This window comes from Palaemon carinicauda, chromosome 3 (genome assembly GCF_036898095.1).
Source record: "Palaemon carinicauda isolate YSFRI2023 chromosome 3, ASM3689809v2, whole genome shotgun sequence".
Classification (NCBI taxonomy): domain Eukaryota; kingdom Metazoa; phylum Arthropoda; class Malacostraca; order Decapoda; family Palaemonidae; genus Palaemon; species Palaemon carinicauda.
The window spans coordinates 111,910,206-111,922,705 of record NC_090727.1 but is presented as its reverse complement, the minus strand read 5'-3'; the positions used below and the strand labels follow the sequence as shown (position 1 = coordinate 111,922,705).

At 38.2% G+C, this 12,500-nt stretch overlaps 1 protein-coding gene across 1 annotated transcript in view; it reads right to left on the bottom strand.

Annotated features, from left to right (window-relative positions):
* LOC137633470 (transcription termination factor 2-like) overlaps positions 1 to 12,500 on the bottom strand; it is a 100,629-nt gene that overhangs the window by 59,858 nt on the left and 28,271 nt on the right. The gene's annotated exons all lie outside the window — the stretch shown is intronic.

Here is a 12,500-nt window from a genome sequence, read left to right as displayed (position 1 = left end):
CGACAACGACTGAAGACATCGACGAGTTGTTGGACTGTCATTCCCAGCCGCTAACTGACGCAGACCTAACGAAATCGGCCAGTGAAGAAGACAGTGAAACGCAGGAAGAGACCCAAGAAAATGTCGAAGAAACGGGCTTAACATTAGAACGGCTTGCCAAGCTCTGCAACCATGTGAAGGAGGTGAAAGAAATGTCGCAAGAGTGGGACGAGGATATGGTTCGGTCTATGCAATTCTGCAACAAGATCGATGACATCACGACTCCCTACAGGATGCTCTTCGAGCGAAAAAAGAAGCAGCGGCAGCAACTTCCGATCACAATGGTCTTCCAGCCTCGCAAAAAAGAGCCAGTTCCTCCTGCTAGTACGCCTTCGGAAGAAATTGAAAAAGTGTCCCAGGAAGAAGTTGAAGAGGTGTCCCAGGAAAAGACACCTCCGTCTGAAGAGACGTAAAATACTATCATTGGCTGCACAGTAGAAGACATCATCAGCTTCATCATCATCATTTCTACTGTGCAGCAAATTCATCGCCATCATCATTCAAGTTTTTCTTCAACTTCTTTCGTGGTGAGTACAGTAACAATCTTTATTTTTTACTTTAATATTCTAACATTTTAATATTTGTGCCTGTTTTAGTTTAGTATGCATTAAGTTAAAGGGAAGGTTTTAAAAGTCTGAATATACATGTTATAACCTATCATTTTTTTGTTTAAAATTTTCATTTACTGTATGTACGTACAACAACTCTCTCTCTCTCTCTCTCTCCTCTCTCTCTCTCTCTCTCTCTCTCTCTCTCTCTCTCTCTCTCTCTCTCTCTCGTAAATTGTTTTCCTGCTTTGCTACGTATGTACTGTATGATTTTATATAGATACGGTAAATAATATTTGTAATAACATTTTCTAAAAGCTTTTACTGTAATATCATTATTTATCACTTTCATCATGCGCGTTGAATGCCTTCGTTTGTTTACTGAGCGTGGTTGTTTACTGAGCGTACTTTATGACGCCGTCGTTTCAGGCGGCGTCATAAAGAAAAACATTTCATTTGGAAGTCCTAAGAAAAATTAAGTAAAACATTGGTAAATAACAAAATCAACATACTGTATTGAATAATCAATATAATCGATGCAAAAACTAACCTATACACAGATGTGTAAATGCGTTTGTTTCTTCATTATGATCAGAGATAAATGTAAACAAAACATTGGTTGCCATTTTTTATCGTGCTTTTTGACGTGTTTAGGAAACGCATGATATAAAATCGCCTTTAATATTTGTGCCAGTTTTAGTTTAGGGTACTGTAGTACATGCATTAAGTGTTCTGTACATTAAAGGGTAGTTTGTTAACAGTACTACGTACAAGGGAAGGTTTTAAAAGTCTGAATATACATGTTAAATAAATACGTAAATATGGTGTCACTACTTCGCGGATGTTCACCTATCGCGGTCGGGTCTGGAACCTATCTACAGCGATAAACGAGGGCTCACTGTACTGTATATATATATACACATACATACATATACCAAGGCACTTCCCCCAATTTTGGGGGGTAGCCGACATCAACAAATTAAACAAAACAAACAGGGGACCTCTACTCTCTACGTTCCTCCCAGCCTGACAAGGGACTCAACCGAGTTCAGCTGGTACTGCTAGGGTGCCACAGCCCACCCTCCCCCGTTATCCACCACAGATGAAGCTTCATAATGCGGAATCCCCTACTGCTGCTACCTCCGCGGTCATCTAAGGCACCGGAGGAAGCAGCAGGGCCTACCGGAACTGCGTCACAATCGCTCGCCATTCATTCCTATTTCTAGCACGCTCTCTTGCCTCTCTCACATCTATCCTCCTATCACCCAGAGCTTTCTTAACTCCCTCCATCCACCCAAACCTTGGCCTTCCTCTTGTACTTCTCCCATCAACTCTTGCATTCATCACCTTCTTTAGCAGACAGCCATTTTCCATTCTCTCAACATGGCCAAACCACCTCAACACATTCATATCCACTATCTGCTAAATCATTTCTTACACCCGTTCTCACCCTCACCACTCCGTTCCTAACTCTATCTACTCGAGATACACCAGCCATACTCCTTAGACATTTCATCTCAAAACACATTCAATTTCTGTCTCTCCATCACTTTCATTCCCCACAACTCCAATCCATACATCACAGTTGGTACAATCACTTTCTCATAGAGAACTCTCTTTACATTCATGACCAACCCTCTATTTTTTACTACTCCCTTAACTGCCCCCAGCACTTTGCAACCTTCATTCACTCTCTGACGTACATCTGCTTCCACTCCGCCATTTGCTGCAACAACAGACCCCAAGTACTTAAACTGATCCACCTCCTCAAGTAACTCTCCATTCAACATGACATTCAACCTTGCACCACCTTCCCTTCTCGTACATCTCATAACCTTACTCTTACCCACATTAACTCTCAACTTCCTTCTCTCACACACCCTTCCAAATTCTGTCACTAGTCGGTCAAGCTTCTCTTCTGTGTCTGCAACCAGTACAGTATCATCCGCAAACAACAACTGATTTACCTCCCATTCATGGTCATTCTCGTCTACCAGTTTTAATCCTCGTCCAAGCACTCGAGCATTCACCTCTCTCACCACTCCATCAGCATACAAGTTAAACAACCACGGCGACATCACACATCCCTGTTTCAGCACCACCCTCACCGGAAACCAATCACTCACTTCATTTCCTATTCTAACACATGCTTTACTACCTTTGGAGAAACTTTTCACTGCTTGCAACAACCTTCCACCAACTCCATATAACCTCATCACATTCTACATTGCTTCCCTATCAACTCTATCATACGCTTTTTCCAGACCCATAAACGCAACGTACACCACCTTACCTTTTGCTAAATATTTCTCACATATCTGCCTAACTGTAAAAATCTGATTCATACAACCCCTACCTCTTCTAAAACCACCCCGTACTTCTAAGATTGCATTCTCTGTTTTATCCTTAATCCTATTAATCATTAAGCTACCATACACTTTTCCAACTACACTCAACAAACTAATACCTCTTGAATTACAACACTCATGCACATCTCCCTTACCCTTATATAGTGGTACAATACACGCACAAACCCAATCTACTGGTACCATTGACAAAACAAAACACATATTAAACAATCTCACCAACCACTCAAGTACAGTCACACCCCCTTCCTTCAACATCTCAGCTCTCACACCATCCATACCAGATGCTTTTCCTACTCACGTTTCATCTAGTGCTCTCCTCACTTCCTCTATTGTAATTTCTCTCTCATTCTCATCTACCATCACCGGCACCTCAACACCTGCAACAGCAATTATATCTGCCTCCCTATTATCCTCAACATTCAGTAAACTTTCAAAATATTCCGCCCACCTTTTCCTTGCCTCCTCTCCTTTTAACAACCTTCCATTTCCATCTTTCACTGTCTCTTCAATTTTTGCGCCAGCCTTCCTTACTCTCTTCACTTCTTTCCAAAACCTCTTCTTATTCTCTTCATAAGACTGACCCAATCACTGACCCCACCTCAGGTCAGCTGCCCTCTTTGCCTCACGTACCTTGCGCTTTACTTTCACATTTTTCTCTCTATATTTTTCATACTTCTCTATACTATTACTTTGCAGCCATTCTTCAAAAGCCCTCTTTTTCTCTTCCACTTTTACCTTCACTCCTTCATTCCACCATTCACTGCCCTTCCTCATGCTGCCTCCAACAACCTTCTTGCCATACACATCACTTGCAATCCCAACAAAATTTTCTTTTACTAACTTCCACTCCTCCTCTAAATTACCAGTTTCTCTTACTCTCACTTAATCATATGCCATTTTCCACCTTTCCTGATATTTACTTTTAATCCCGGTTTTATTAGCTCTTCAACCCTCACTAGCTCCCTTTTACATCCACCTACTCTATTCCCTCACTCTTTTGCTACAACTAATTTTCCTTCCACCAAAAAATGATCAGACATACCGTTAGCCATACACCTAAACGCGTGCTCGTCTTTCAATCTTCCAAACATTCTTTTAGTTATCAACACATAATCCATTAATGCCCTTTCTACTACTCTTCCATTTGCCACTCTTACCCATGTATACTTGTTTTTATCTTTCTTTTTGAAAAAGCTAGCACTTATTACCATCTCTTGTTCAACACACATATTTACCAGTCTCTCACCACTCTCATTTTCACCTGGTATGCCATACTTCCCAATGACACCTTCTACCTCACCAGCGCCCACTCTAGCATTTAAGTCACCCATGACAACTACATAATTCCTTCTACACACCTAGTTAATTCATTCCAGAACTCATTCCGCTCTTCACTTTTCTCACTACCTGGCCCATACGCACTGACAAACGCCCAACATTCCCTACCCAACCAAACCCTTACCCACATTAACCTAGATGATATCTCCTTCCATTCCACTACTTTACCTGTCATCCAATCACACAGCAATAAAGCCACACCCTCTCTCGCTCTTCCCCTTTCAATCCCAGACACTCTACCAGACATTTCACCAAACATCACTTCACCCTTTCCTTTCATCTATGTCTCACACAAGGCCAATACATCCATCCTTCTACTCTTAAACATACTTCCAATCTCACATCTTTTACTCTATCGTACTACATTCACGCACATTCAAACATATATATATATATATATATATATATATATATATATATATATATATATATATATACAGTAGGGTCCCGAATTATACGTATTCAAATTATACGATTCCCCTTTTATGCGATCGCTATTTTCCAAAAATAAATTTTCTGTATCTGCGAAGCTGTTCAAAGTCTGCTAATCAAGGACTACAAAACGTATCAAATATATTGTCTTTTCAAGTCTATTGGTAGCCCTAAATACGGTGATTTATAATAAATGTTACAAAACAATATTAACATTACATCTTAACATAATTTCATAATAAAAAGCCTATTTAAGGATAAAATCCACATTAACAATGAAATCAACTGTTAACTGTGCGAGTCCAGCTGAAAAAATGTAAACAGAATTGTGGTTACGTTGTCGGCAATCTTTATCTTTCTCCAACCTTTCGATAATTTTAATGTTAGTGTTAATGATGGTATATTAAAGCATTATTTTTGTTTAGTACAGTATGTATAAAAGCTTTATTTTTCCCTTCGGGCGTTCAAGGTTTTCAGGAGTAGAGTGGGTTCGTTTATCGGCAGTGAATAGCTTAAACTTCGGTAACGAGTCGGCAATATTTTGTCATATTTTAAACAGTATACATTTGATTTGCAAAGATTGGTTTTGTAGAGTACACGGTATAATTATAAATCTCTCTCTCTCTCTCTCTCTCTCTCTCTCTCTCTCTCTCTCTCTCTCTCTCTCTCTCTCTGTAAGAAATTAAACCTTAGTTTACATATGGCAACCTGAGTTTAAGAATGAAATTAACATGACTATTGTTAGTTCTGGCCATCAATTCCTCACGAAACCAAAATACAGCATTCCATTACAACAGCTGATTCATTCTCTCTCTCTCTCTCTCTCTCTCTCTCTCTCTCTCTCTCTCTCTCTCTCTCTCTCTCTCTCTCTCTCTCTCTCTCTCTCGTGTTATACAATACTTACAATTATATGAAGAAACCAAAATCAGTTTTCTTAAAGTGTCAATCAAATACAAAACGAAAAAGGTATACCGTGTATACATCCATTTCAGTCGTAGCTTAAAATACGGCATCCGATTTCATCAGCAACCCACTATTTTTTGGGAAACATCATTTTATTCTAGACAATTGCTACTCTTTAAATAGTTAATTGCACATTAAGAAAGCGTGTACTTTTGTTTTTAAATTTCGGGTGTTTTAAAAATCAAGTATTGTTGACTTCTTTTTGTTTTACTTTTGGCTAAGATCAGATCAGCTGACGTCTAGCTGCCGGTCTCAAGAATAGGTGCATACGATCTCTTAACTTATTCAAAACATCTATACAGTTGATATTACATAAGCACCAATGTGTTATAACCTATCATATTTTATTGTTTAGTACATTTAAAACTCTCTCTCTCTCTCTCTCTCTCTCTCTCTCTCTCTCTCTCTCTCTCTCTCTCTCTCTCTCTCTCTCTCTCTCTCACTAACAAATGATATCTGTTGCTTCACAAAGTTTCAGTTATATTGAAAATCAATCATGATTCAATTTTCCCTACTTTCTCCAATCTCGCACCATCTCTGTCACATCGAACGTTATAATGGCAACTTAATTGTTCGATAACTTTAAAAATCGGCCTAGTACTTGCTTCTTCTTTTACTTTTTTTATAGATGGTTTCATAATTGAAGTGGGTACAAGTTGACTTATAACTAAAGTTAGGAAAAGTATTTTGGATATGGAATGGACAATCATCCTAGTAACAGTTTAGAATTATCGTAAATTATCATCCTGTCATTAGCGGCAGTTTAATGTTGTTGATTAAACGCAAAAAAAAAGAAAAAATTAGTTTTCCTGCTTTACTACCTATGTAGGAATTTATATAGATTCGGTAAATAATATTTGTAATAACATATGTACTAAAAGCTTTTAATATCATTATTTATCACTTTGATCATGCGTGTTTAATGCCTTCGTTTGTTTATTATGATCGAAGATGGAGCGTACAGTAAACGAATGGAAGGTTTCCGTTTCATGCGGCGTCATAAAGAAAAACATTATATAAATGGCATTCATTTCATTTATTTGGAAGTTCTAAGAAAAATTAAGCAGAACATTGGTAATAGCAAAATCAACATATAATCAATACTTGGTAAGATTGCTGTCGGTGCAAAAACTAACCTACACACAGATGTGTAAATGCGTCTGTTTCTTCGTTATGATCAGAGATAAACCTAAAGAAAACATTGGTTGTCGTTTTTATTGTGCTTTTTGGCGTGTTTAGGAAATGCATGATATAAAATCGCCTTTATTTTGATAATTCTGGACTTTCAATGATACAACAAAAGCTAGTCTATAGAGTGATGGTTTTGCTATTCACCAATTGTCTTATACAATAGATATGACAAACATTAAAATTTGTCTGTATTTTGGGTCGTGTTATAACGGGAAATATACAGTGTTTACACCCATCCTGGTTTTGATTTTAACCTTTTTTCAAGTTATTAAAACTTTAAAGCATATTAAATGTTTGATTTATTTACAAGAACAATTTGATATTATAAAAAAAAAATGCAGTATAGTACATAGAAAGTATTGGAAATGGGTAGTAAACACGTTTGAATAGGCAAGTCGCTGGTTGCCATTGCCCCAATGGAATTATTTCTGTTAGATGTGTGTTTCGAAATATGCAATTTTCCATTTATACGAGGTCATTGATCGACCAAATTCTCACATAATTCGGGACCCTACTGTATATATATATATATATATATATATATATATATATATATATATATACATACATACATATATACACACACACACACACACATATATATATATATATATATATATATATATATATATATATATTATATTATATATATATATATATATATATATATATATATATATATATATATATATATATATATATATATATATATATATATATATATATATATATACAGTATATATATACAGTATATATACACAGTATATATGTATAAACATACATACAGTACACATACATAAACATATGCACACACACACACACACACATATATATATATATATATATATATATATATATATATATATATATATATATATATATGTATACAGTCAGCGCCGGTCGCGATTGCCGCAACCCCCTTGTGGCAATCCCGACCTTCGTTTTTGGGTTTGGTCGTATATCGAGGCTAAAAAATCGACCGAGAGAAATTGACTATATGGCATCTTAAAGCTTGATGTTTCCACTAATCGGGGAAACCTGTGTTTTATCGATCAACTCATAACCAGTCGCCTTCTGACCTAGTTAGTGGACAGTCGCACGTCTGAGAAGGCCGTCTAGAGATCGCTTTTTCGCCATAGTTATTTTTTTGTGACCATGCCTGGGGGCCATACGAGTAGAGATAATATTATTAGAATAATTGAGTGTTATAAGTTAGGCCTTACTGCAACTGAAATAAGTGTTCAAGTGAATGTGAAACGCCGTACAGTGTCGAATATCATTGCCAAATACAAAGCGGGTGGGGAGAAGGAAATCCCTGAACACACGCATGGCGGCGGCCTCCCCAAGAAACAGTCCCCACGTGCCCTGAGATTCATAAAAAGTACGGCGTCAATGACCTTAGATGTCAGGATGCCTGAAAACTTTAAATCAATCAATCAATCAATCATAAAAAGTAAATTAGAAGCTAATCCCACGTTAACAGCAAAACAATAAAAAGAAAGTTTTCCAAATGTGCTAGGTGAAACGAGTGTAAGAACAATTCAGAAACGTATTAGTGGCGATCTGGATTCACGAAGGTGAAGGCAAAGAAGAAACCTTTAGTGACTGAGAAACAAAGGAAGGCAAGGGTTGAGTTCTGTAAGAAGGTTAAGGAGTGGCCGATAGAGAGAGTGAGGAAGGTATTGTTTACAGACGAGGCCACGTTTTATATTTCTGACCCCGCAGGCAAAAAGGTCTGGGTCAAGAAAGGTGGCGATCCCTATCACCCCAAGGCCACTGCTAAGACAGTAAAGTTCCCCCCTCTTTGATGGTCTGGGGTGCGTTTGGATACGGTGGGGTTGCGGATCTTGTGGTGTTGCCTAAAGGACAAACTGTTAATGCTAATGTGTATTACGAAATTTTGAATTTGTATTTGCCAGACGCATTTGAAAAGACTGGCACTGAAATCCTTCAGCAAGACGGTGCCCCTTGCCACACTGCTAAAATTATTAAGCAGTGGTTGGGGATTGTGAAGTAGAATACATTAAAGACTGGCCTGGCAACTCTCCTGACTTGTCTCCCATAGAAAATCTTTGGGCGATAACAAAAGCAAAGCTCAGGAACAAAGACACGTCGACGGTGCCAAAGCTTGAGGAGGCCCTGAAGGAGTGTTGGGCTGCCCTTGACCCCCAAATTTGCAGGAACCTTATTGATAGCATACCCAAAAGGGTCTCTGAGGTTATCAAGAGGAAAGGCCTGCCCAGCAAATACTAAAACAATAATTGGTGAGGGTTCACATAAAGTTTTCATGCATTTTTTTTCAGGGTTATGATTTTTGTTGTTGCAAAGGGGGTCGCGGCAATCGCGACCGGCGCTGACTGTATATATATATATATATATATATATATATATATATATATATATATATATATATATATATATATATATATATATATATATATATATATATCTATCTATCTATCTATCTATCTATATATATATATATACAGTGATACCTCGGTACTCGACCATAATCCGTTCGAGATCCGTGTTCGACCTCCGATTTGTTCGAGTACCGAATTTTTTTTCCCCATAAGAAATAATGGTATATATTCTATTCCGTTCCCAAGCACTCGAACAGGCCCAAAATATTAATAAAACGTGTACCTAAACAACAATAATTATCTAAATGTGTATGAAATTGGTCAGAAAATCCTATAAAACAATTTTAAACCATTTACTGTACTAAAATAAAACAATTTTAAACCATTTTCTGTACTGTAGTGAACATACCTTTGAGCAGCGGTTCGATGGCATACAGGGATGGATGTGGAGAGGATGGAAGGGGGAGGTTACTGCTTGGAAGGAGAGTCCCCTTCCATGATGTGGCGGGGTAGTTCTCCTTCAGGAGTTGTTTCTCTCTCCAATGAAAGGGTGGGCAGATCTATTTCAGGGGTTTCTTCTCTTCTTTGTCTCTTCTTTGGAGGAGAAACAGGCTTTGATGTAGCAGCTTTCTTTTCTTTTGTGAAAAACTGGTCTATTGTTAATTGTTTCTTCCTCCTCTGCAGTATTCTTCGAAAATGATACATGACACTATCATTAAACATATGCACTGCCCGGTTTGCTACTGCAATTTCTGGGTGGTATTTTTCAGCAAAAGCCTGCACATCTGCCCACTTGGAACAAATTTCATTGATGAGAGAACTTGGAACATCCTCCCTTACCTCATCCTCTTCTGAAGATTCCTGCTCCACAATCAGATCCTGCTGCTGTTGTTGTTGCAGGTGCAACAATTCCTCCACAGTCAACTCGGTAGAATGGCTTTCTACAAGCTCATCAATATCATCCTTGTCGACCTCAAGCCCCAAACTCCTGCCCATGACAACAATTTCCTCAACGACATCAGTGTCATCAGAAATTACAGGGGTAGCAGTGCTTGGACCCGCCTCTGGTTGGAAACCTTCAAACTCCCTCTCTGTGACACATGATGGCCACAGCTTACGCCAGGCAGAGTTCAATGTCCTATAGGTCACACCTCGCCAAGCTTGGTCAATCATGTTAACAGAGTTGAGGATGCTGAAGTGTTCCTTCCAGAATTCCTTTAGGGTCAACTTCGTGTCACTGGTCACTTCAAAACACTTTCTGAAAAGGGCCTTGGTATAGAGTTTTTTGAAGTTTGAAATGACCTGTTGGTCCATGGGCTGGAGTATGGGAGTAGTATTGGGGGGCAAGAATTTGATTTTGATAAAGCTGTATTCTTCTTTCAAGTCATCCTCGAGACCTGGAGGATGTGCAGGAGCATTGTCCATAACCAGAAGACATTTCATTGGCAAGCTCTTTTCAATGAGGTAAGCCTTAACCTGGGGGGCAAACACTTCGTTTATCCACTCAGTAAAGAATTGTCTTGTGACCCAAGATTTAGTGTTCGAGCGCCACATAACTGGTAGTGCACTTTTACAAATATTATTTCGTTTGAACACCCGGGGGTTGTCCGAGTGGTACACTAACAAGGGTTTGATCTTGCAATCGCCACTTGCATCTTCGTCTCGTCCTTGGTAATGTACGTATTGGCTGGCATTTTCTTCCAAAATAACCCAGTCTCATCACAATTAAAGACTTGTTGTGCGATCAAATTTTGTTCATTTATGTACCGATCGAATTCCCCCACGTATTTATCGGCTGCAATTTGATCCGAACTAGCTGCCTCCCCATGCCTAGTAACACGATGAATACCTGTTCTATTACGAAACTTTTCAAACCAACCCCTGCTCGCTTTAAATGTAAATGAATCACTTTCACTGGTACTCGGACTTTTCTTCACTAATTCTTCATAGATATGCAACGCTTTTTCACAAATGAACGCTTCACTAACACTTTCCCCGGCCAACTGTTTTTCTTTAATAAATATTAAAAGCAACTTTTCCATCTCCTCAATCACTTGTGGCCTTTGCTTAGTTACCGCCGTAACTCCCGTTGCAACATTCGCCTTCTTAATCATTTCTTTATGCTTTAAAAACGTAGAAATGGTCGACTTCGCCATTCCGTATTCTACCGCTAAATCGGACACTCGTACACCATTCTCATATTTCGCTATAATTTCCTTCTTCAACTCGATCGTTGTTCGCACTGTTTTCCTCTTCTCCTTCCCCTTAACACTCATTACTTTCTTGGGACTCATTATGAAAGCTAAAAAAGCAATTAAAAGCACTGAAAATCACTAAATCACAACGAATGCTGATCGCGCGTTGTCTGAGTGACGCTCTCGAGAGAACTGATGCTTCCCGAACAAGCGAGAGTGGCCGAGATGGCGCGATCATCACAAAGCCCATGCGGTCGTCACGTGTTCGGCTGGTCGAGTACCGAATTTTTGGTCGAGCACCGCAGCAAAAATTTCTCGAAAATTTTGGTCGAACTCCGAATTGTTCGAGTATAGAGTCGTTCGACTACCGAGGTATCACTGTATATATATATATATATATATATATATATATATAAAAGAATTTAGGTAATGAAGAAACTAAACACATTGCAATGTGTACATACTTTATATATCAATATCTTATCTTAGGTCTCTAATTTCACCGCACTCTTATTAAATGAAGACAAATTATATTTGGACTAGAGAGATGCCATAGACATATCAGGCACTGCCAACCTGACTTCAGTCTAAAACCAATCAATTCAAATATACCTCCAGCTCTAGACCATTGCCCGCCTTCAGCCTCGACTAACCGTCAAAAACTTTAAGGTACAAAAATATTTATCATTTTGATAACGTGATATAAAGACTATGTTTCTTTTTCTGCGTTTTTTTCCTTATTTATTTCCATTAGCACTCTCATTAACTACCTTACGTGCGGTTACAACTAGGGTGAAAATATATTTTTTATAGAAATAAGAACTCTATTTTTCAAAGCTTTCTGGGATAAATTTCTTTATGTATTCAGATGCAAAATGTAACAAAACTAATCATTTTTTTTATAAAAAGTACAATTACTTTCCAAAATGAGCAGTGTTGCAGTACAGTTTGGCAGCTGGTTAGATTTTTCAACACCACTACTGCATCACAAGACTGATACATGAATCAAAGTGTGTACTTGGATTTAATTCAGGACTTTAATATATATATAAATGGATAGTT